The following is a 20,979-nucleotide window of genomic DNA, read 5'->3' on the forward strand; positions in this document are numbered from 1 at the left end:
CACTATATAAATCCATGCCGGTTGCATGGATTTATATAGTGTGACCAAGTTGTCAAGCATTTTTCCAAGTGATGCTAAAATCGCTTGGAAAAGCGCTTTACAACCCGCATGTGGAAATGTCAAGGTAAAAAAGAATGTATATATATTTTCTCTACTTTTATACGCTTTGCTTATGTACTAACCACCATTTTGTGTCTTATAACAATAAGCTTTCCTTGCTACATATTACTCAAATCGAAACTTAAACTAAGACAGTTCCAGTGTTGCCAAGATTTATTTCAGAGAAACGAAACAAGATTATAAGCTGACGGCTGCAATATCTGCCCAGAGACTGAGATAAGGAGATGTGGACCAATCAGGAGTGGCCAGACACTGGACTTTCATGGCTTACCCCGCTCCGGACAACCTCTTTCCCCTCCCATTATGTAGTGTATTTAGGTTTGTGTATGTAGGAATAAACACAGAACATTGCTGAGAACGTTGTCTGTAGTAGTCTTTTGAGCGTGCTCTGAGTTTGAACCAGCTTGTTGTCTGACTCATTCTTTGAATGGTTGACCCATGCTCATAGCCTTAATTTGGAGTGACTGGAGGACGAGTGGAATGTCATCACGACCCCCACAAATGGCGCTCAACGTGCGGCGTGGCTAGCGGTACGCCGCCCTCCCGGACCCATATTGCTGACTTCCCTGGTGGTGACCGCGGTGGCTGAATTTGAGGCCTGATCAACCTCCATCGAACACGGTAAGTTGAGATGTATTTTATATGTCTCACTTGCCTGTGTGTCAGCCGCAGCGGTTCCTGTTGGGTTGTCAGGTTGGATCTGGGTGGGTGACCGGTCGAGTGGTGAGACCTTAGGCGTCCCGCACCACGTCCTGAACCAGCAAGTGTTAAAACGAGTGACGTCGCATGCCTGCGCGTGCTCGTGTGAACACCACCTCCTCCTCCCCCGGTCACTGTACTTTTCTTAGATAGCTGCCTCCCGTAACTGATAGTCGAAGTTTCAAAGCATTCCTGAATTGTAGTGTAAGGAGGTGTTGTGCTGTCAGAATCTGTGACGAATTGAGAAGTGCTCTTCGTCTACCACAGAGACTGCTGTAAAGTCAAAGTTAGGAAAGGAGATAGAGAGTACACCTCAATCTATCTCATCAGTGTATTGAGGTGTACTCTACACTGACGGGTGGTGCCGTAGTAGGAAAGAAGACGGATTGAGGGGTACTCTTCGTCTTATACAGAGAAACCTCATAAGGAGGGGTTCTGCTGTCAGTCAGGGTGCCGTGGTGAGTCGTACTGTAAAGTCGCCATTCAAGGTTAGGGAAGGGATAGATTGAGGTGTACTCTCTGTCTTATCAGTGTATTGAGGAGTACTCTACACTGACGAGTGGCGACCTGTAGACTGCACCAGTGATCTGAGTCGCGACAGATCATTGCATTCTATAAGAAAATGTTGTGTATATTCAAATTTGAAAGATCTCGTAAGTTGCGGAATGCTGCTGTAGGAGTTAAGCCAATTAGTGGAGTTACGGGAAGGCAAGAAGAATGTTAAGAATTTGTATAACATGATAAGCTTATCCAGTACAGGCAGTCTTTAGTTTTCAGTGTAGAAAGAATGTGTTACACAGAAATTGGGAAAGCTAGGTGAGGACTCCTGCACCAGGCTCAGACACATCTTAGAGTAGATGGTGCAGGGGGGAACAGAGAATGCCGAGCCTTTGTTCGGATACATGAAAGCTGCAGAATGTGATTTGTTATGTGACCCTAAATTGGCCGTAACCCCGTTGATGCCTGTCACTACACCGAGCCCTCAGCCACCACCCTATAATGGCGCCGACGCTAAATTATCGGAAGGATGGACGTGTCGTATGTGCTGACAGCAGAACCCGCCCTGGGCGAAGTTCTGCTGTGTCTGTGGGGGGGGGGGGGGGCGCCCATGGCACGATGCCCAGCCTGCCCCCAAGAACAATCCCACTCCACCTCCTCCCTCCAACGGCCATCTGACTACACCTCTTACTTGTTGTGGGAGGCCCAGAAAGCCCCAATCCGGCCTATATCCACTACTAGATCCGTCCGGTGCATATTACCAGCCACCAGCACAGGTGGAAAAGCCCGCAGTCCCAGAGCACCCATCTGAAACTAATGTGACACCCTCAGCTCCAGTCCACGATGCTGAGACGCTTTCCCTGTTTCCTATGGGAGTTACCCACAACCCTGGGGATATCCTCCTCAACTCCCCAGAATTTCAGGCCAGACTGCTCTCCCTCCGCCAACATACTGTTACTCAAGACGATACGAAGCCAGATGAGGGATGGGCTCAAGATACTCCAGCCCCCCCCCCTCCTTTATCCCATACGTCTCCTATGGCATCTTCCACCCCACATCCATTACCCGTACTCCGGCCCTTGCTCCAAGCAACTGCTGAAAGAACACCACCCCCCAGCCCCTCAGAAGTCTGGGACCCCTGCCGCTCCCGGAATCTAGTAGACCCATCAGGACGCCCTGTCACTCTGTCAATAGGCTATGGTGACATCCTTACACATCGGGTGGGGGCCATAGTCAACCCTGCAAACACCCGTATGAGCCATGTTGGAGGATTGGCTCGCAAAATTTCCCTTGCTGCTGGTTCTACTCTGGCTGCAGAATGCCAGGCTCACTTAGCCGAAAACGGAGAGCTTTCACAAGGCCAGACCTTAGTCACCCGTGCGGGTAAACTGCCCGCTGATGTCGTCATACATGCAGTGGGTCCTATTTATGACTCCCGGAACCCTGAAGAGTCACGTTCCACTCTCGCATCTACCATCCGTTCCGTACTGCTTCATGCAGGAAAATTGAGCCATCAGGATATGCCCAGACGCACTTTAGCGATACCACTCATATCTTCTGGAATTTTCGGCTACCCACTCGGGCCGTGCATAAAGGAACACGTACTGGCCCTCAAGGAAGGCATAGAGACCCTCCCTCATGGATTGGACTCGATACGCATTGTCTGTGTCCGTAGTCCAGGAGTTCATGTTGCTATGCCTTTGGCCCTTGAGTTACTAGTGGCAACCTCCCCCCCGACACCGATTCCCAATGCGGTTCTGTTGCCTGAAGAATCCTCCCTAGCGGCCACCCCAAACACCACCAAGGAACAAGCGACGCTGCCCGGTCCTCAACAAGTTCCTGGACCTTTAAGGATGATTAAATATCAACCCTTTACCCCAGTACAAGTAGACACTCTGGTCTCAAAGCTTCCTGATCCCGATAAATCTCCCATGCAGTATGCTAGACGCTTGGACACAACCAGAGCCATTTATGGTGCAACCTGGGCTGATTTGGCAGGTATCACATCTGTGAAGGCCAAGGAATATTTCTTGCCTACTATCGAAAAGGTCATGGATTCCACAAAAGCAGGATCTCTTAGTACGTATGAATCCGGCCTAGAATACATGAAACAGTTAAAAGCCTGGGCTCAGGATCGCTTGTCAGATCAAGCTGGATCTGTACAAGATGTTCAACAAGACCCTGATGAATCAGTGGAAAGATATGCTGCAAGACTCAGCATGCATTTTGAGGATCTCGGATACAGTCCTCACGTCAAGACGCAGGCCGTCCTGTTGGTTCAGGCCCTAGTAGATGGCCTACAAGACGCTCTCAGAGATGAAGTCCTGAGAGTACGGCCCGAGATTCGTTCTTCTTTCAACGACGCGGTGGACTTCGTTAAAGCTTTCCAAAAATCAGTGCTAAAAATGGAAAAAGATATTAAGCCAAAGAAGAAAGCCGCACCTGCCATGGTATATCAAGCTCATGAAAGCTACCCACCCTCTGGCAACCAACATGGAATCAAGTGGGTAATGGTTAAAGGCACAAGTGATGATACTCCTCCCACATATAGAAAACAAGACAGAAGAAATGACAAGGGACCATCTAGAAACAGAAGACAATCTCGTGATTCTGAAGGACGAATGTTGTGTTGGGAGTGTGGTAACCCTAATCACATTCTCAGAGACTGTCCAACCCGCAGACAGTACCATGACCGCTCATTTCATGACGGTCCACACAACCATGGACCTTCCCGTGAACCATCTCATCTACGCCAATGACGGCCCGGTCAACCAGTGTCCACTTTCCCGGCTACGCACCCCACGGCCGCCTGTGGGACTGTCACTTTACAGGTGGACCATCAACCACTGGAGTTCCTGGTGGACACTGGGGCGGCCACATCTGTCATTTCCTCTGCACAGCTCCCTCCTTCTGTATCCCTATCACCGGATAGGCTCACCTGTGTCGGGGTGGAAGGCCAACATATTTCCTCTCCACTCACAGTCCCTGTGTCTGCAGGACCGTTCACCGGAGTACTCACAAGATTCTTGGTCTCTGAAACTTGCTCTGTCAATCTGTTGGGAGCCGATCTCTTAGAGCGGATGAAGGCAACAATTACCTTCGGAAACCATGGTATGGAGCTTCTTTTGCGGGACCCTCATTCCGAACAAGGGACTGAAGACCGCTGTGTTCTTAAAGCCTTCCCTCTCATGATGATGACCATACAACCTCACACTCTTCTTGATACCTCACAGTTCCCTCACTCTCTGTGGTCCAGTGGGCCAGAGGACGTCGGCCTCCTGCAGGTTCCCCCGGTCCGAGTACACCTCAAGCCTGGACACAGGTACCCACGGTTGCCACAATACCCCCTCAAGGCTGCACAAGAACAAAGCTTGGGTACCCAAATCGCTTCCCTCCTGGAATCAGGAGTCCTTGTCAGATGTGTATCTCCATGCAATACACCCCTCTTTCCTGTAAAAAAAAAGAAAACCGCTCCGGGAGAGCCTCCAAGATACCGGTTGGTTCAGGATCTCAGAGCCGTCAATGCAGCTACCATTTTAGAAACTCCAGTGGTACCCAACCCAAACACCCTCTTGTCTCAGGTGCCTCCAACGGCCACCTTGTTTACGGTGTTAGATCTGGCCAACGCCTTCTTCAGTATACCCTTACATGAAGATTCGTGGTTTCTTTCTGCCTTTACCTTTCAAGGAGCACAGCTTACATGGACCAGGACTCCACAAGGAGCCCAGAACTCTCCTAACCAATTCACTCATTCTATGAAGTCTATTCTGGAGCCATGGGTTCAAGAGAACCCTCAGGTCACCTTTCTACAGTATGTGGATGATCTTTTACTCTGTGGCATTGAAGAAAATTTGCCAGAGATGTCAGCATCCCTTCTCTGGTTTCTTCACTCAGCTAACTGTAAAGTCTCGAAACTCAAAGTCCAATGGTGTCTGCCCAAGGTCATTTTCCTCGGACATTGTATTTCACAAGGTGCTAGACATCTGACTGAAGAAAGAAAGCAAGCCATCATGGATATCACCTTCCCAACCACCTATTCCGCTATGCAGACTTTCCTTGGCCTCATCACTTACTGCAGGCAATGGATCCCTGATGCCTCAAAGCTCATGCAACCTCTGTACGACTGTCTTAAGAATGAAGGCTCAGTTTGGCTTCATGCTGAAGATCCACGTGTTTCTCATCAACAAAGACTATGTTTTGACCGCCTTAAACAGGCTGTTGTCTCTGCCCCGGCCTTGGGCTTACCAGACTATACTCAGCCATTTCACCTTTTTGTCTCGGAATCGGAAGGTCATGCCTCTGGAGTTCTAGCACAACGCTATGATCTTAAGTATCGGCCTTTGGGCTACTACTCAGCCCGCCTGGACCCTGTCGCCCGAACTGCCCCCATGTGCCTTAAGGCGGTCCACGCTGCTCACATCCTCCTTGACAAGTCAGCTGATATCATCCTTGGACATGATCTAGTTATACAGGCCGGCCATGATCTCTCAGCTGTTCTGCAACAAACATCTCCGAAACATCTAACCAACCAAAGACACCTGCGGCTGCAGTGTTCCCTATTGTTGCCCTCCAATATAACATTTATCAGATGTCTGACTATCAACCCTGCCACTTTGCTTCCACCTTCTAGGGGGGAAGGGGAAGAGGGTGAAGGTCCATTGGTGGAACCTCATGATTGTATAAAAATTTTGCAGGAAGAGACTTCTGCTCCAGAGAATATGGTGGCACATCCGCTCGCAGACCCTGCCTTGCACCTATGGACTGATGGATCCCGTTTCGCAGACCTTCAAGGGAAGTTCCACACGGGATATGCTGTCACAACAGACCTAACAGTCCTCAAGGCTGAAGCTCTACCACCATACATGTCTGCATAAGAAGCTGAACTTGTGGCTTTCACAGAGGCCTGCCACCTGGCAGCAGGAACAACGGCGAATATATATATACCGATTCCAGGTATGGACATGGAATTTGCAATGATTCTGGACTCTTGTGGAAGTCTAGAGGATTCATCACAGCTGCAGGTACACCAGTGAAACATGTCTCATGGATTAAGGCCCTAATGAAGGCCCTGGAACTACCCATTCAGGTTGCTGTTATCAAGGTCAAGGCTCATGGAAGACTAGAATCCAGAGAAGCCAGGGGCAACCACCTAGCTGACCAAGCAGCCAAGACTGCAGCAGTGGAGAATGTGTCATCAAAGTGGCAGGAAAAGGAAGAAGAGATGGGGGAGACCCTGCAAACCGTAGCTGTGGCGCTCACTAGAGCAAGAGCCAAAGAACAGCCGGCGGAAGACCATACAAGTCCAGCGGAGACACGAGTGGAATTCAGGGGGGTCAGGATGCCTGAAGAAAAATTGTGTGAGGAACAAAGGAAGACCCCCACTGAAGAAGTCAAGCAATGGAAAGCGGCAGGAGCCGTGCTGGCAGGTCGCAAAGATTCAAAGGTCAACTCGACTCTTTACCAAGTGGATGGGAAGCCTTGCTTGCCTAGACGCATGTACTCAGCTGTGGCAGCATGGGCTCACGGGCCTACACACAGAGGAAAGAATCAAGCCTTGGCATGTATCAAGAAACTGTACTTTGCACCCGGAATCTCTTCCACTGTGACTGCGTACTCAAAATCCTGCTCTGTCTGCGCTACCTGCAACCCAACGTGTACGGCACGGGTCCCTCTTCAACACCTGGCTAAACCAGACTACCCTTGGCAGAGAATACAAGTCGACCATATCCAAATGCCTAAAGCAGGAAAATAGGAGTACGTTTTGGTAGCCGTGGATATGTTCTCAGCCTGGCCCGAGGCCTACCCGGTTGTCAACATGACTGCTAAAGTCACAGCCAAGAAACTGATCACCGAAATTGCCTGCAGATTTGGAGTTCCCCAAGTCATAGAATCGGACCAAGGACCAGCTTTCACAGCAAATATCTACAAAGAACTTTGGAACATGTTGGGAACAGATTTGGGCCTCCACACTCCATACCATCCTGCCAGTTCAGGCAAAGTGGAAAGGATGAACTCCACACTCAAGACCCAGCTCTTGAAAATGACCTAAGATCATCCCCTCCCCTGGCCCGACCTACTCCCTATAGTATTGTATCATATCACACACACTCCTCAGGCCAAACATGGGCTGACTGCCTATAAAATTTTGTTTGGGACCCCACCCAAGATAGGAGAGATTAGGCCCCAAGAGTTGTCTGAAACACATGATAGAGTGGTAAAATTTGTGATTGCCTTGTCTAGAGAATTGACTAACACCCGCTCTCCAGTATCTGCTTCTCTCCCAGAATCTACAGGTGATGCAGTACATGATTTCATCCCAGGCGATCTAGTGTATGTGAAGAAGTTTGTCCGGAAAGACTGCCTCCAGCCGCAGTTCGAGGGACCGTACACTGTGCTTCTCACCACCCCGACGGCTCTGAAGCTTGAGGGCAAGAGCACCTGGATTCACGCCTCCCACTGCAAGAGAGACAGAACGAGTCTATAAAAGATGACTACCTTCTTCTATATCCTTTCCATATGCTTACTGTCTGTCCCAGGGTGGACAGCTACCACACAGGGGTAGATACCTCCTTCTTCTCAGGTTGGTTGGGAGGGCTCAAGGGATTCCTCCAACAAGTTTGTCTAGTAATGGGAGGTCTACTAGTATTGGGCCTGGTGGTCCTATGCTGCATAGTCCCCTTATACAGGAAAGCTATAACCAATGTTGTCCCAACCTCCGGGACCTTTCTGAATCAAGAAACCACATCTCTGTTACATGATGATACCAGTAAGGAAGATATGGAGAAATACACTTCTTTGAACAAGCCTGACCAGACCCCCCATGACAGAGTCCAACTGAAAGATTTAGTTTAGGATCAGTTGGGAGAACTCCATGTGTCATTTAGGGTAGGGCTCAATTATTCGGGGGCGCCCCATAAGGGGGCAGCTTCTAAAATGATTGGGTGAAGAAATCCACCTCCCCTCTCCCCACACATGGACAGTCTCAAAGGCCCCGAAGCAAGGGAAAGCTTAGTGTTTAGGGGGGAATGTCAAGGTAAAAAAGAATGTATATATATTTTCTCTACTTTTATACTTTTATACGCTTTGCTTATGTACTAACCACCATTTTGTGTCTTATAACAATAAGCTTCCCTTGCTACATATTACTCAAATCGAAACTTAAACTAAGACAGTTCCAGTGTTGCCAAGATTTATTTCAGAGAAACGAAACAAGATTATAAGCTGACGGCTGCAATATCTGCCCAGAGACTGAGATAAGGAGATGTGGACCAATCAGGAGTGGCCAGACACTGGACTTTCATAGCTTACCCCGCTCCGGACAACCTCTTTCCCCTCCCATTATGTAGTGTATTTAGGTTTGTGTATGTAGGAATAAACACAGAACATTGCTGAGAACGTTGTCTGTAGTAGTCTTTTGAGCGTGCTCTGAGTTTGAACCAGCTTGTTGTCTGACTCATTCTTTGAATGGTTGACCCATGCTCATAGCCTTAATTTGGAGTGACTGGAGGACGAGTGGAATGTCATCACGACCCCCACAGAAATGCATGCAAAAACACTACCCAAACGCCTCTACCTCGCAGGAAAAAACCCGGAGCATTTCTGCTTTGTGGGCACTTAGCCTAACTCTACGCCTTTTCCTACTTGGTGTTGCAATTTCAATGTTGAGGAGTATACTTATGATTTGCTATACATCAAAAATAAAACCACTATGTACTATTATACAATCTCAACTGTCCAATGAGACATGTGAATCAAAGGTGAAGTCATTTTATACAAAAAAAATCCCATAAGGGTTAAGCTGCATTTACACTGAAAAACAATTTTTTGTAAACAAGCGTTCTTCGAAACAAAAATACTCATTTAACAGGCTGCCGATCACCTGATGAACGAGGAAAACGCTCGTTCGTTGGGTGAAATGATCTTTTGTCCTTTTTAATGCTCGGAGTTCCGGCCAAAGGAGAGAGCGAGAGAAGAAGTGTAGTGGCATGATAAAAGCTGGCTGTGGTCACTACTCCATCACCACTACTGAAAAATGAGGTCATCAAGGGACGGCGGTGAAAGAAACTGTGGTAAATTACTGCAGCGCCAAATACTGATAAATCTGTTTCAGGGAAGACAAAGAAGTAGTGGGAGTGACAGCAGCCCCTTGTTGATGATACGTTTGACAATCCCCAGCGCATGCTGGGAGATTCAATTAAATTGTCATCGAAAAAAAAAAAAAAAACACGGAGGAAGTTAGTTTAGAGATGGAAAGGTAGGGAATTCTTAATTGAAGTACATTAGAAAACTGGTTAGATTATTAAAGTTATGCAAATAGTATGAAGTTCACTGTTTGTTTTGGACAAATCATTTAACTTGCCGTGTAGGTGTCCTGATTTTCAGTACTACAGTAACAACTATTTACATCCTGCCCACTGGTGCATATCTCACCATTTAGCTATTATCCATATATTAGTGTTATCAGTATGGCTACTTCACCTGGTGATTGTTCTGAGAATACACACCGGATGGAGGTTATTTCATATGCTCACATTTGTCCTATAAATACATTTGCTGAATAGACTGTTAGTCAATCTTTCCAGTCTCCTGATCGGACAGTAATCATAGGTCTCCATGTGTATACTAAACACTAGTGGTGAAGAAAAAAAAAAAAGAATGCTTGTCTCTAATGAAGTTCAAGCATAACAAAACGGAGTTGACAGGCCTCCATATACAAAGGTGACCATACACCTTGAATCGCTATTAGCCTAATGCTCCGGGATAGATTCAGGAGGCCCCCATAAACATCAAATGGCCAATCAGCACCAATGAAATTGGAAATTTACATGGAGGCCTCAAGATCACTGGCTAATGCTAGAAATTGTATCATGGTAACAAGCAAAAACTACTAATGAAAAGACATAGTTTTTCATCCCTGACATCATATTTAAAGTAATTTAAAGGGGTTGTCCATTACTCGGATAACCCCTTCTCAATCCACGTGTTTCCCCCTTGTAAAACAATAACACTTATACGCACCTCCGATGCCAGCACAGTTATGTCACACGATCCCTGTGGCCAATCAGAGCTGGCTTCTCTCTGCCTTTGGACAAATTACATACTGTACATCCAGATGAATTGGGACCACTCTGTGGACCCAACCCATGAGGCCCTGTAGAAGTCCAGATCCCTGTACTGGGAGGGGTTAAAGGGTGAGGGCCATGGTACATCTAGGACCCGTTAGATTGACTTGTGCAAAGCCTGTCTAAATAAACCCTATTAAATAGGACCTGTCACCATAATTTTTATGTTGAACTGGACACGCAATTTAATAATGGCTGGAGAGCAGAATAAAACTTTTATTTTTTAATTTTGCCTCTCCATTGCGGAGAAATTAGCAATCAAACTAGCTTGGTACTGCACATCCACCTCCTATTGATTTTAATAGGAGGCGGATGTGCAGTACCGTGCGGCAGCCACTGCAAGCAGACATACTTACTTGTGGAGCTGGCCTTCCAGCTGGCGGCCACCGCCATCGATAACAGCTGATCGGCAGGGGTGGAAGGTGTTGGACCCTAAGGCTAGCCATCAATGTAAAAGTAGTGGACAACCTCTTAAATGTTCCAATAGACTAGTTCATACATTAATTTGTTTCCTTTTTAAATCTATTTTATTGTGATTGGTCATTAAAAAACTGCATCGCATACATGAATACAGTCTTAACTAATGCGGTTATGACATATACTGGTGTGAATAAAACTCAAGATCCACATCAGATGAAATATAATTCTGTCCTTAGACAGTCATTAATGTCTCCTGAATGTTGTGACTAACAGTCCACACCCATGTTACACCACTGCAAGTCACTTCAGGAAAACGTGAAGCCAGCAAGACGCACCAGAGAGCTGTCAGCGGAATTAGCATTATGCAAACAGCTCTCTCTTGTTCCGTGTGGGAATTGCTATTTCAGTACTTTTCTAACTTATAGGTTTGGTGCAGGTGATTTTTTTTTTCAATGTCTTTAAGATCAATTGTCATAGTTTAGTATTCAGGGATTTACAGTCAGCTGATGTCGCTGCAGAATTGTGTCTGTACTCATTATAGTAATGACACTGGTCGGAAGCAGCTAGGCTTCCTCCAGAAGAGTCAGAAATGGTTTTTGTTTTTTTTTGTTTTTTAACTATTTCTTCTTTTTTTGTGCTTTTTTACATAGGCCTCAACAAGCACTGTGCATGAAATAGAAGAAATGGCAGTTTTGCTTCCTTTATTGGTCCCATTATTCAGGCAAAAGATCATGTGATTGCTGGGATACTTGCCCCTTGTGACAGCAGCTGGGCCTAATGAGATCCAGTACTACTCTGTCACAAGGTCAGGGCTGCTTCCTGCTGCGAATGTTTACAGGGGAAATGTATATTGCAACGCAATGAAAATGTTCCACAATTGTCTTTTCTGGGTGATACTCCGGAAGAAAAAAAAAAAAAAAAAAAGTATTGAGCCCTCTCACCCCTGCCAACAGCTCTAAACATATTTTACATACATATAGTGTATTTGCCATATTATTTGTCAAAATATACAGAATGCAATGAGCCTATTCATTGTTACATTTGTACCTTTTTTTTCCTCTAGTTTTTGGTGTTTTTTCGCCCAATTTTCATTTGCATCTTTTTAAAGTCTATTTTGTACGCCTGATTTTTTTTTTATGTTTTTACATTGTACATTGTTTGGGGTTTCCAGATGATTTAGCCAATACATCAATTGCGACTTTTTAAAAATTTGCAATATTTTTGTGCAAAGGTATTCCAGTCTCACCTGGAATGGTTTTTTTTGTACACATTTTTTTTCCCCACTTGCGCAAGCTTTGTGACTTTTAGCGAAACTTGCTAAAAAACAAAACACATTAATTTCTATATAAAATGACTTGCTCTTCATGTTTCAATCATTTGAGCATCTTTTCACCAATTTAGGTTTCCAAAGTGTCAAGGGGTTAACCCCTTACCAACATATGATATACTCGTAGTCTGGTATGTCATATGCCGGCGGCCTGACCTTGATGCGTGCTCGCATACATCTTTCCCGGCAAATGATAGCTGATTAATCAGCCATCATGTGCCTTTAACAGCCGTGGGTTGAGTGGAGCTCCGCTCGCAGCTGTTAACCCGTCATTCCACATGACCATCCGTGCGCCCGTGACATGATCGTCGGGCGATGATGGGTTGCAATAACAGCTTGTCATTTTAATTCTCCTATGAAAGCCAGTGTTTACCTAGTGTTCATAGGAGATCATGATTTTCTCTATACAAAGCAGTGCTGATGTACTGTTATGTAAAGCACAAGCAATCAGATGATCACAGCTTCAAGTCCCCTAAGGGGACTATTAAATACAGTAAAAAAGTGAGAAAAATGTTTTTAAAAATAAAAAACACAAGTTCCAAATCACGCCCCCTTTGCCCCATTAAAAAAATACACATTCGGTATTGCTGTATTAGTAAAAGTCTGATCAAAATATAAAATACATTAATCCTACTGGTAACCGACACAATGAGAAAGATAATCGAAACGCCAAAATTCGGGGTTTTGTCAGCTGCAACATTGTATCTACCCCAAAATGGTATCAATAAAAATGTAAAAGAAAAAAAAAAAAACATAAATCCCTCACACAGACCCATATCCCAAAAAATGAAAGCGCTACGGGTCTCGTAAAATGTAATTTTTTCCCACTTAAATAAAAAAAAATTATGCATGTTTGATATCTGCATAATCGTAGTGACATGGAGTCACATTGTCGTGTCAGTTTTACCATATAATGAACATCGTAAATAAAAAAACAAAATTGTGAAATTGCACTTTTTTGGCAATTTCAATTTCACACTTGGACATTTTATTTCTGCTTTCCAGTGCATTACATGATAACATGAATGGGGTCATTCAAAAGTACAACTTGTCCCGCAAAAAATAAGCCCTCATATGGCTGTATTTACGGAAAAATATAAAAGTTGTGGCTCTTGGAAGAAGGGGAGGAAAAAACACACACAAAAAGACCAACAGAAAATGACCCAAGTGTGAAGGGGTTAAAAAAAAAAAAAAATCACCTGACCATTCTATAGGTGTCTTCCACTCTGAGACACTCTATACTTTACAAAACAAGGCACTGGGAAGGCTCAAAAGACAATAGCACAAGAGATTAGTGCCCAAGATGCAGAGCGTTTTTGCCTCTCGGGCCGAAAAAAAACGCATGCAGATTTACATGCGTTTTTTTCTGCCAGGGAGAAGCGTTTTTTCAAGCGATTTTTAGCATCACTTGGAAAAGTACTTGACAAGTTGGTCACACAATATAAATCCATGCAACCGGCATGGATTTATATTGTGTGACCAACTTAGACGCTTTAAATGCTGCATCTATAGTTAAAAAAAAAAAAAGAAGTTAAAAATAAAAAAAAATCCCTGTATACTCACCTCTCCGGTCTTCTCCCGGCCGCGTCCTCTCACCTCGGCGTCCCGCGGTGTACTTGTAGGACCTGCGGTGACGTCATTTAGTCAGCTGATTGTCACGCAACCATCACCTGACCGCTGACGTCAGCGGTCACGTAGTTGAAAAAAAAACTTTTGGGGTTCAATTCATCAAGAGTGGTATTTTCTGCACCAGTTTTGATAAGGAGTCTAGTAAAATGCACCAAATTCATTAGGAAGCCCACTTCTCTAAATAAATTTGGGTCACCTTCCAGCTGCCGTGTGCCAGCATCAAAATTTACACCACTTATATTGAGCAAACACTTAATTTCAAACCGTTTTACATCAGATTTCTGGCATGGCGAAGTGCATCACAATTTACGCCACAAAAGTAGAGTAAATTACGTCAAAATGTACTCCAGTCCTGGACTGGAAACATGCGCCAAATTAGTCTTATTCATCTGAAGACGACCTATTCATATCAATGAAAGCAATTTTCAGTTGCAGAAATAAAATCTGCATAGTGGCAATTCATCCTAAGGGTATGTGCACAGGATGCCTTTTTCAGATGGGTCTGCAGTGAAACCAGCATGAAAAAGAGCCCAAAAACCACTCAAAGAAAATGAACATATGCGTTTTCATGTAAAATTGACTTGCTGCTCAGATGTTCAGTCTTTTAACCACTTGAAGGCCACGTGCACACATTGAGGATTTGGTGAGTTTTTTACCTAAGTATTTTTAAGCCCAAGGCTATGTTCACACTAGTCATTTTTTTATGCAAATTTTCAGCTGCGTTTTACAGTACCAGCAAAGTCTATGAAATTCCAGAAATCTCATGCACACACATTGGTTTTTGTTTCATCAGTATTTAGTGCTTTGCATCGTTTTTTTGCAGAAAAAAAAAAGCATATCACGTCTTTCAGCGTTTTTCACCCATTAGAAGTAATGGGTGATGAAAAAAACGCAGGTATCAGGTTTTGCAGTGTTTTTTGTGCCAAAACCTGATGAAATAAAGTTCAGAAAAAAAAATCTTATTCTATGTACATGCATAAAGAGACAAAAGGACAGTGAAAAAAACAAGCAAAATCCTGAACAAACTTTCCTGGCAAGAGATCAGGTTTTGCTGCATATAAAAAAAAAAAAAAAAAAACTGAAAAAATGCCTAGTGTGAACATAGCCTAAATAGATGCCAAGCGGTTAAACTAAGTGAGCATTTAATTCTTCAGATGTTTTCCACTCTACGTATGCTGTGGGAAGCTTCAGTAAACCGCCAATTGCACAAAAAAAAAAAAAAGTGTTAGGCTGGGTGCCCACGTAGCGTTTTTCAAGCGTTTATGCTGCGGAATTTCCGCAGCGGAAACGCTTGTGAAACGCTAGGTAATCCGCACCCCATGGTCCCCAAGGGGATCCCGCATGTTCTATGCACATGCTGCGGATTTTTCCGCAGCGTTTATGCTGCGTACAAAAATCTGCAACATGTCATTTAATTTTGCGGAAGCGCAGGGGAACTCCCGCCATTGACTTGCATTGAAACCGCGACTGTACATTTGTACAAGCGGCTTCTATGCGTCTCTATGTGCGGATGGTACCCAGTTCTGGAGGAGAGGAGACTCTCATCCAGACCTGGGTACCATTGTACCTGTAAAAAAAGAATAAAATAACAAATAAAGTTTATACTCACCTTTCCGAAGGCTTTTCTCTGAATGCCGGCATCGCTTGAGGACCTGCGGTGACGTCACAGTCATGTGACCGCAGGCCCTTCACCACTCTGTCTCGCGATATGCCGGCAGCCGAGAACGAGCGCTGCTGCACACGCCGGGGCATCGGGGGTGAGTATAGCTTTATTTGTTTTAATTTTTACGGTTCACACTGTATAAATCCATGCCGTTTGCATGGATTTATATAGTGTGACCTAGTTGTCAAGCACTTTCCAAGTGATGCTATCGCCTGGAAAGCGCTTGTCAATCTGCATGCGGAAACGCATGTGAATCCGCATGTGGATCCGCATGTATTCTGCAGGAAAAACGCATGCACAATCTGCATGCGTTTTTTCTACCAGGGAGATGCAGAAATGCTGCAGGAATTTTCTGCTTCATTTCTGCATCGTGGGCACATAGCCTTAAAAAAAAATAAAAAAAAAGGAGAGGGGTGATGAATAAAAAAAAATGTCAGCAGTTCATGAGGAGTCTTCATCTTGGAAAATTTGGTGGGTTTGCCTGCATGTAAAAGCGGTTGCGTGCATGAACCCCAATTGTCTGTTCTTTACTCCTTCCAGACATGCCAATGTATGGCGCTGGTTCAGCTAAACCAGCTCTACACACTGTGAGTGATAGCTGTGTTATACAGCCGGCATCTGCCTAAAACAGCAGCAAACCGGAGAGAGTTCTGACCACTGTTAACCCCTTAAATGCACTGTAAATTTCTGATTTTCAGGTGCATATCAGCCCCCGAGATGGTTTGCCTTGGCAGCCAGGGACATGCTGAAGTCCCCCATCTAAGTTCTCCTGTGAATCATAGGACACTTTCATTTTACCTACATACTGGAATATTGTGATATTGCAGTATATAGCACAAGCAAAGGATTACAGGTTCAAGTCCCCCAAGGGCTCATCCACATGTCAATTTTTCACGTACAAGTGCCATCTGTTTTAATAATAATAATTTTTATTTATATAGCGCCAACATATTCCGCAGCGCTTTACAATTCAATTTACAGAAATTATGGGCACTGTCCCCATTGGGGCTGACAATCTAGATTCCCCATCAGTATGTCTTTGGAGTGTGGGAGGAAACCCAGGCAAACACGGGGAGAACATACAAACTCCTTGCAGATGTTGTCCTTGGTGGGATATGAACCCAGGACTGCTGCGCTGCAAGGTTTTATTCACAAATAGCACTCGTACCTATGCCAATCTATGGGGCTGTACAAATCAGATTTTTTTCCTTGGATCGAGTGGTCCAAGCAAAATCATGGAGACATGTCCAATATTGATCCGAGTGTCAGATTAAAATTGGTAATGCAAGTCTATGGGTCAGTGAAAAAAATCTGACTTAATTCGGACGCCTTCCGCGTGCTGTCCAATTTTCACTGACAGGAGAAGGTAGACAAACCTTTTTTTTTTCTCATTGGTATCTATCAATGATGACACTCGGTCCCTTTTCTTATACATAAAAAAAAAAAAAGGGATTACGTCTGAATGACGCATAAGGAGACTAAAAATAAAGTAATAAAAAAATAAACATATTTTGTATTGCTGCGTCTGCAAAAGACTTATCTGTCAAAATATAAAGTTATTTAACCATCACAGTAACACCTGTATAGAAGGAAAAAAAATATTGATATGCCAGACCTGACAATTTGCCACACCACCTCCAAAAAAATACATTAAAGACTCATTCAGACAAGAGTATTATGTCCTGTCCGTATGCGAAACTGACAGTACACTCACCAATGCAGGTTAACATGAACATTTTTACACAAGGACCGATGGTCTGCGTGTGAAGAAAAAAAAAAAAAAGCACAGCATATACAACTTTGATCCGTATTCTGAATCAGACTCCCCCAATACCAATGGGGGTGTAAAAAACAAATCACATACGAGTTATCATCCACCTGTCATGTGTTTTTCACAGATCCATTACAATCCTAAAGATGGGAAACTGTATTTGTCCTGTATTATTTATTAAAATGTTCATGTAAAAAACGGATGCCATACGAACAGACAAAACAGACACATGGATTGTATAGGGACGTAAAAACCGGACGCTCAGATGTCATACAGATAACACGGATGAAAAGTTACCAGCTTCTCTGGACCTAAAATGTATCATTCTGCATACACTGGGCCTATAAAGCAATGAAACGCACCCCAGAATGGTACTGGTCAAACCGCCAGCTCCTGACACAAAAAAAACCACACAAGACCTCACAAAGCCCCACTGATGGAAAAAGGAACGCATTACAGCTTTCAGAAAATTGGGACAAACTTTTTGTTGTTTACAAATTTCAAAGCTGTTTTTTATCAATTAAATAAAAAAAAACTAAAATGTTACAAGTTTGGTGTCAGTGGCGCCATACTGAGCTAGGGAATCACTGCCCGCGGATTATTCAGGCAAAATGAACGTCGTAAAACAAGAAAAAAAAACAGTGGAGGAATTGCATTTTTTTTTTTCACCATTTCAACCCAATTAACTTTTTTTCCGTTTTGCAGTAGATCATATGGTAAAATGAACGGTATCATTCAAAGCAACGAGTCTTCATCTGCCTATATGGAAGGAAAAATAAAAAGTTATGGCTCTTGGAGAAAGGGGAGGATAAAACGGATGAAGAAAAACGAAATTTGCGTTGTATATTAATAATTAACGAAAGCCGGGCCGTAATTGCCCCATGAGGTCCGTAGGTGTGACCGCCGTTACCGATGCCTAGCACTGGCTGTCTGGAGGCGGCCGAGCTCAGCCAGGCACCACTCTCCGCAGGTCAGGCAGGTTTGTGGACTTCGGTCACCAAAGAGTTAACCACAAAAAGTTCTACACGGTGAAACTCCAGTGATGACCAGAGACCGCACAGATAAGGTGAAGTGTGGCTGGGCGACCCCCATCACTACTACTCCTCTCAGTTCCCAGCACGTCATAACAAGATGGCGCACAAGCCCGAGCTCGTCCACTAATTGCCGCCGCCGCCACCACACTGAGGGCTTGGGTTTAGTCAGGACCACACAGCGTCACTACATAACTGTAACCCCGCCCCCTCCGTTTAGCCGTGACGTCACACCAGGCTGACCTGACTGTAAGCCCCAGCAGCCGCAGCAGTGTAACCTGAGCGTACGGGCGCCTGGTGAGTCATGTGACCACGCCCTGGCCGGCGCTCGCCACAGTCCAGTGTGCAGACATCTACGTCCCAGTTCCTGGTTTCTGCCTGGGGGCTACGACTTTGTTTGAACTCTGGCGGTGGAATGTGAGGGCTGTCCTGTGTCCTCCTCCTCCTCCCAGCTGCTGTCTGCGCTGCAGAGTGCCACTGAGGTGTCTGCACAGTACAGCAGGCTGCAGACAGGAAGGATACAGCTCATAGCTGAACCCCTTGTTACCTCTCGTGCAGCGCAACTTCTTCCCTAACCTCAAAGGTTTTCATGCTGGTTTGGTGGTTGCCCCTTCTTGATGTAATATGTGGCTGCATCTGACCCAAGTCTAATGTACAGTAATGTAAAAAGAAAAGTTTTAGGCTGATGAGATTGTTCCAAACATCTTGGAGAGCCATGGATCTTCTGTGGGTGTAGGCTCTTCATGTAATCTCAGACAGACTCAATGATGTTGAGATCAGGGATCTGTCGGGGCCATAGCATCAATTCTAGAACTCGGTGTTCTCTTTCACACTGAGGATAGTTCTTAAAGGAGTTGTCCCCTACTCTGACCACCCCTTCTCTATCTGTTTGCCCTCAATAAAATAAAAACATTTATACTCACCTCCCGGAACTGCGCCATTCCATCAGTGTCGGCATTCGCTCTCCCGGTGTTTACGTGACATTGGGCACAGGGCTCGTGTGATGTAACAATCAGCTCCAGCTCTACTGTCTCTGCCTTCAGATCAAAAATCGGATGCCATATGGACCATCTGTATGGCATCTGATTTTTACAGGGACATTACAGTTCTGTAAGATGGGAAACTGTAAATCAGGCTTGGGGAACTTCAGGCCCCCATAAATGGCCCGCGACAACATTATCTTGGGCCCCAGGGCAGATTCCTCAGGTTTCCGGTGCTTGGGCCAGAAATTGCATTTTGAAGGCTGCCGTCCCTTTAATTTCTTTCTGCTCTATGAGCACACAGCATTCACTACTGAATGCTGTGGTGTTAAATGAAAGATTACGTCCTCATGTTGGCCAGTGCCAGTGTCTGGACGTACACCATGGGCAGAGTTAGTGCGTGATGAGCTCTCGTCCCACAGGGGAAGACAGCTGCGGCAGCCCCAGTGTCTCCTCTGATGGCTATGCTGCAGCCCCAGCGTGTCATCTGATGTCTATGACGCAGCCCCACCGCCTTCTGTGAGGACTATGTCACAGCCCCAGTGTCTTCTGTGACAACTGTGCCGAGGCTCCATGTCTCGTTCTGTGATGTATATGCCGATGTTCCGTGTCTCCTGTGACGTCTGTGCCGCAGCCCCGTGTCTCCTGTGACATTTGTGCCGCAGCCCCGTGTCTCCTGTGATGGCTATGCCGCAGCCCCATGTCTCCTGTGACGGCTATGCCGCTGCCCCATGTCTCCTGTGACGGCTATGCCGCAGCCCCGTGTCTCCTGTGATGGCTATGCCACAGACCCGTGTCTCCTGTGATGGCTATGCCGCAGCCCCGTGTCTCCTGTGACGGCTATGCCACAGCCCCGTGTCTCCTGTGATGCCTATGGTGCAGCCCCAGGCCTCCTGTGACGTCTAGGCCGCAGGTCCATGTCTCCTGTCACGACTATGCTTCAGGCCCCATGTCTCCTGTGATGACTATACCGCAGCTGTCTCGGCACTGCAGCAGAATATCCCGGGGCTAGGGGCTCCTTCCCTATCCATAAAGCTAGGGTCACCCTAGCTATCCCTGCTCCTCAGATTACTTTTGATGGTGAAGACACCGGGGCCACGTGCCTTGCTGATCTCCTAAAGCAGCCCTTATCTGTCCCCTCACCCATCCAGTGAAGAGGGCAGTTGTAGTGTATAGGAATTCACAAACCAGACTAACAACGGAAGACGTACAAGAATAAATGAAAATACCAGTCATACAAATATGCACTGGAGTGGAACACCGGGAAGTATAGGAAGGAAAAAAACTAATAGGAGTGGATGAGGATATGCACACAGACAAATCACCAAGCAACAGCCTTCCTAGCAACACTCCAAACGCATCCTCAAACAACCAAACACCTCCAACTCCTGGACCAGACAGTATGAAACTAACACTGGCAATTACTGATTGCCAGAGGTGAGTATATATAGCAGACGGGAGTGGCCAACACTGAACAGCTGAGACCATCAAAGCAGGAAAGCTCCAGGAGCTTTCAACTGAACAGATTAACTCCTACACTACTATCATAAACCTGCACTGTTTAATATGATGGTGAAGTGCTTCTAATCAGTGCAGAAGTACCTAAAATCAGACACTGTGGTCTCCTGGCCCTTCTCTGTCACGGTAAACCTGTGACAGGAGCCTCATGTCTCCTGTGATGAATACGCTGCAGCCTCATTTCTCCTGTGATGTCTATGC

This window comes from Phyllobates terribilis, unplaced genomic scaffold (assembly GCF_046119375.1).
Source record: "Phyllobates terribilis strain yellow unplaced genomic scaffold, ASM4611937v1 Scaffold_4__5_contigs__length_816908805, whole genome shotgun sequence".
Classification (NCBI taxonomy): Eukaryota; Metazoa; Chordata; class Amphibia; order Anura; family Dendrobatidae; genus Phyllobates; species Phyllobates terribilis.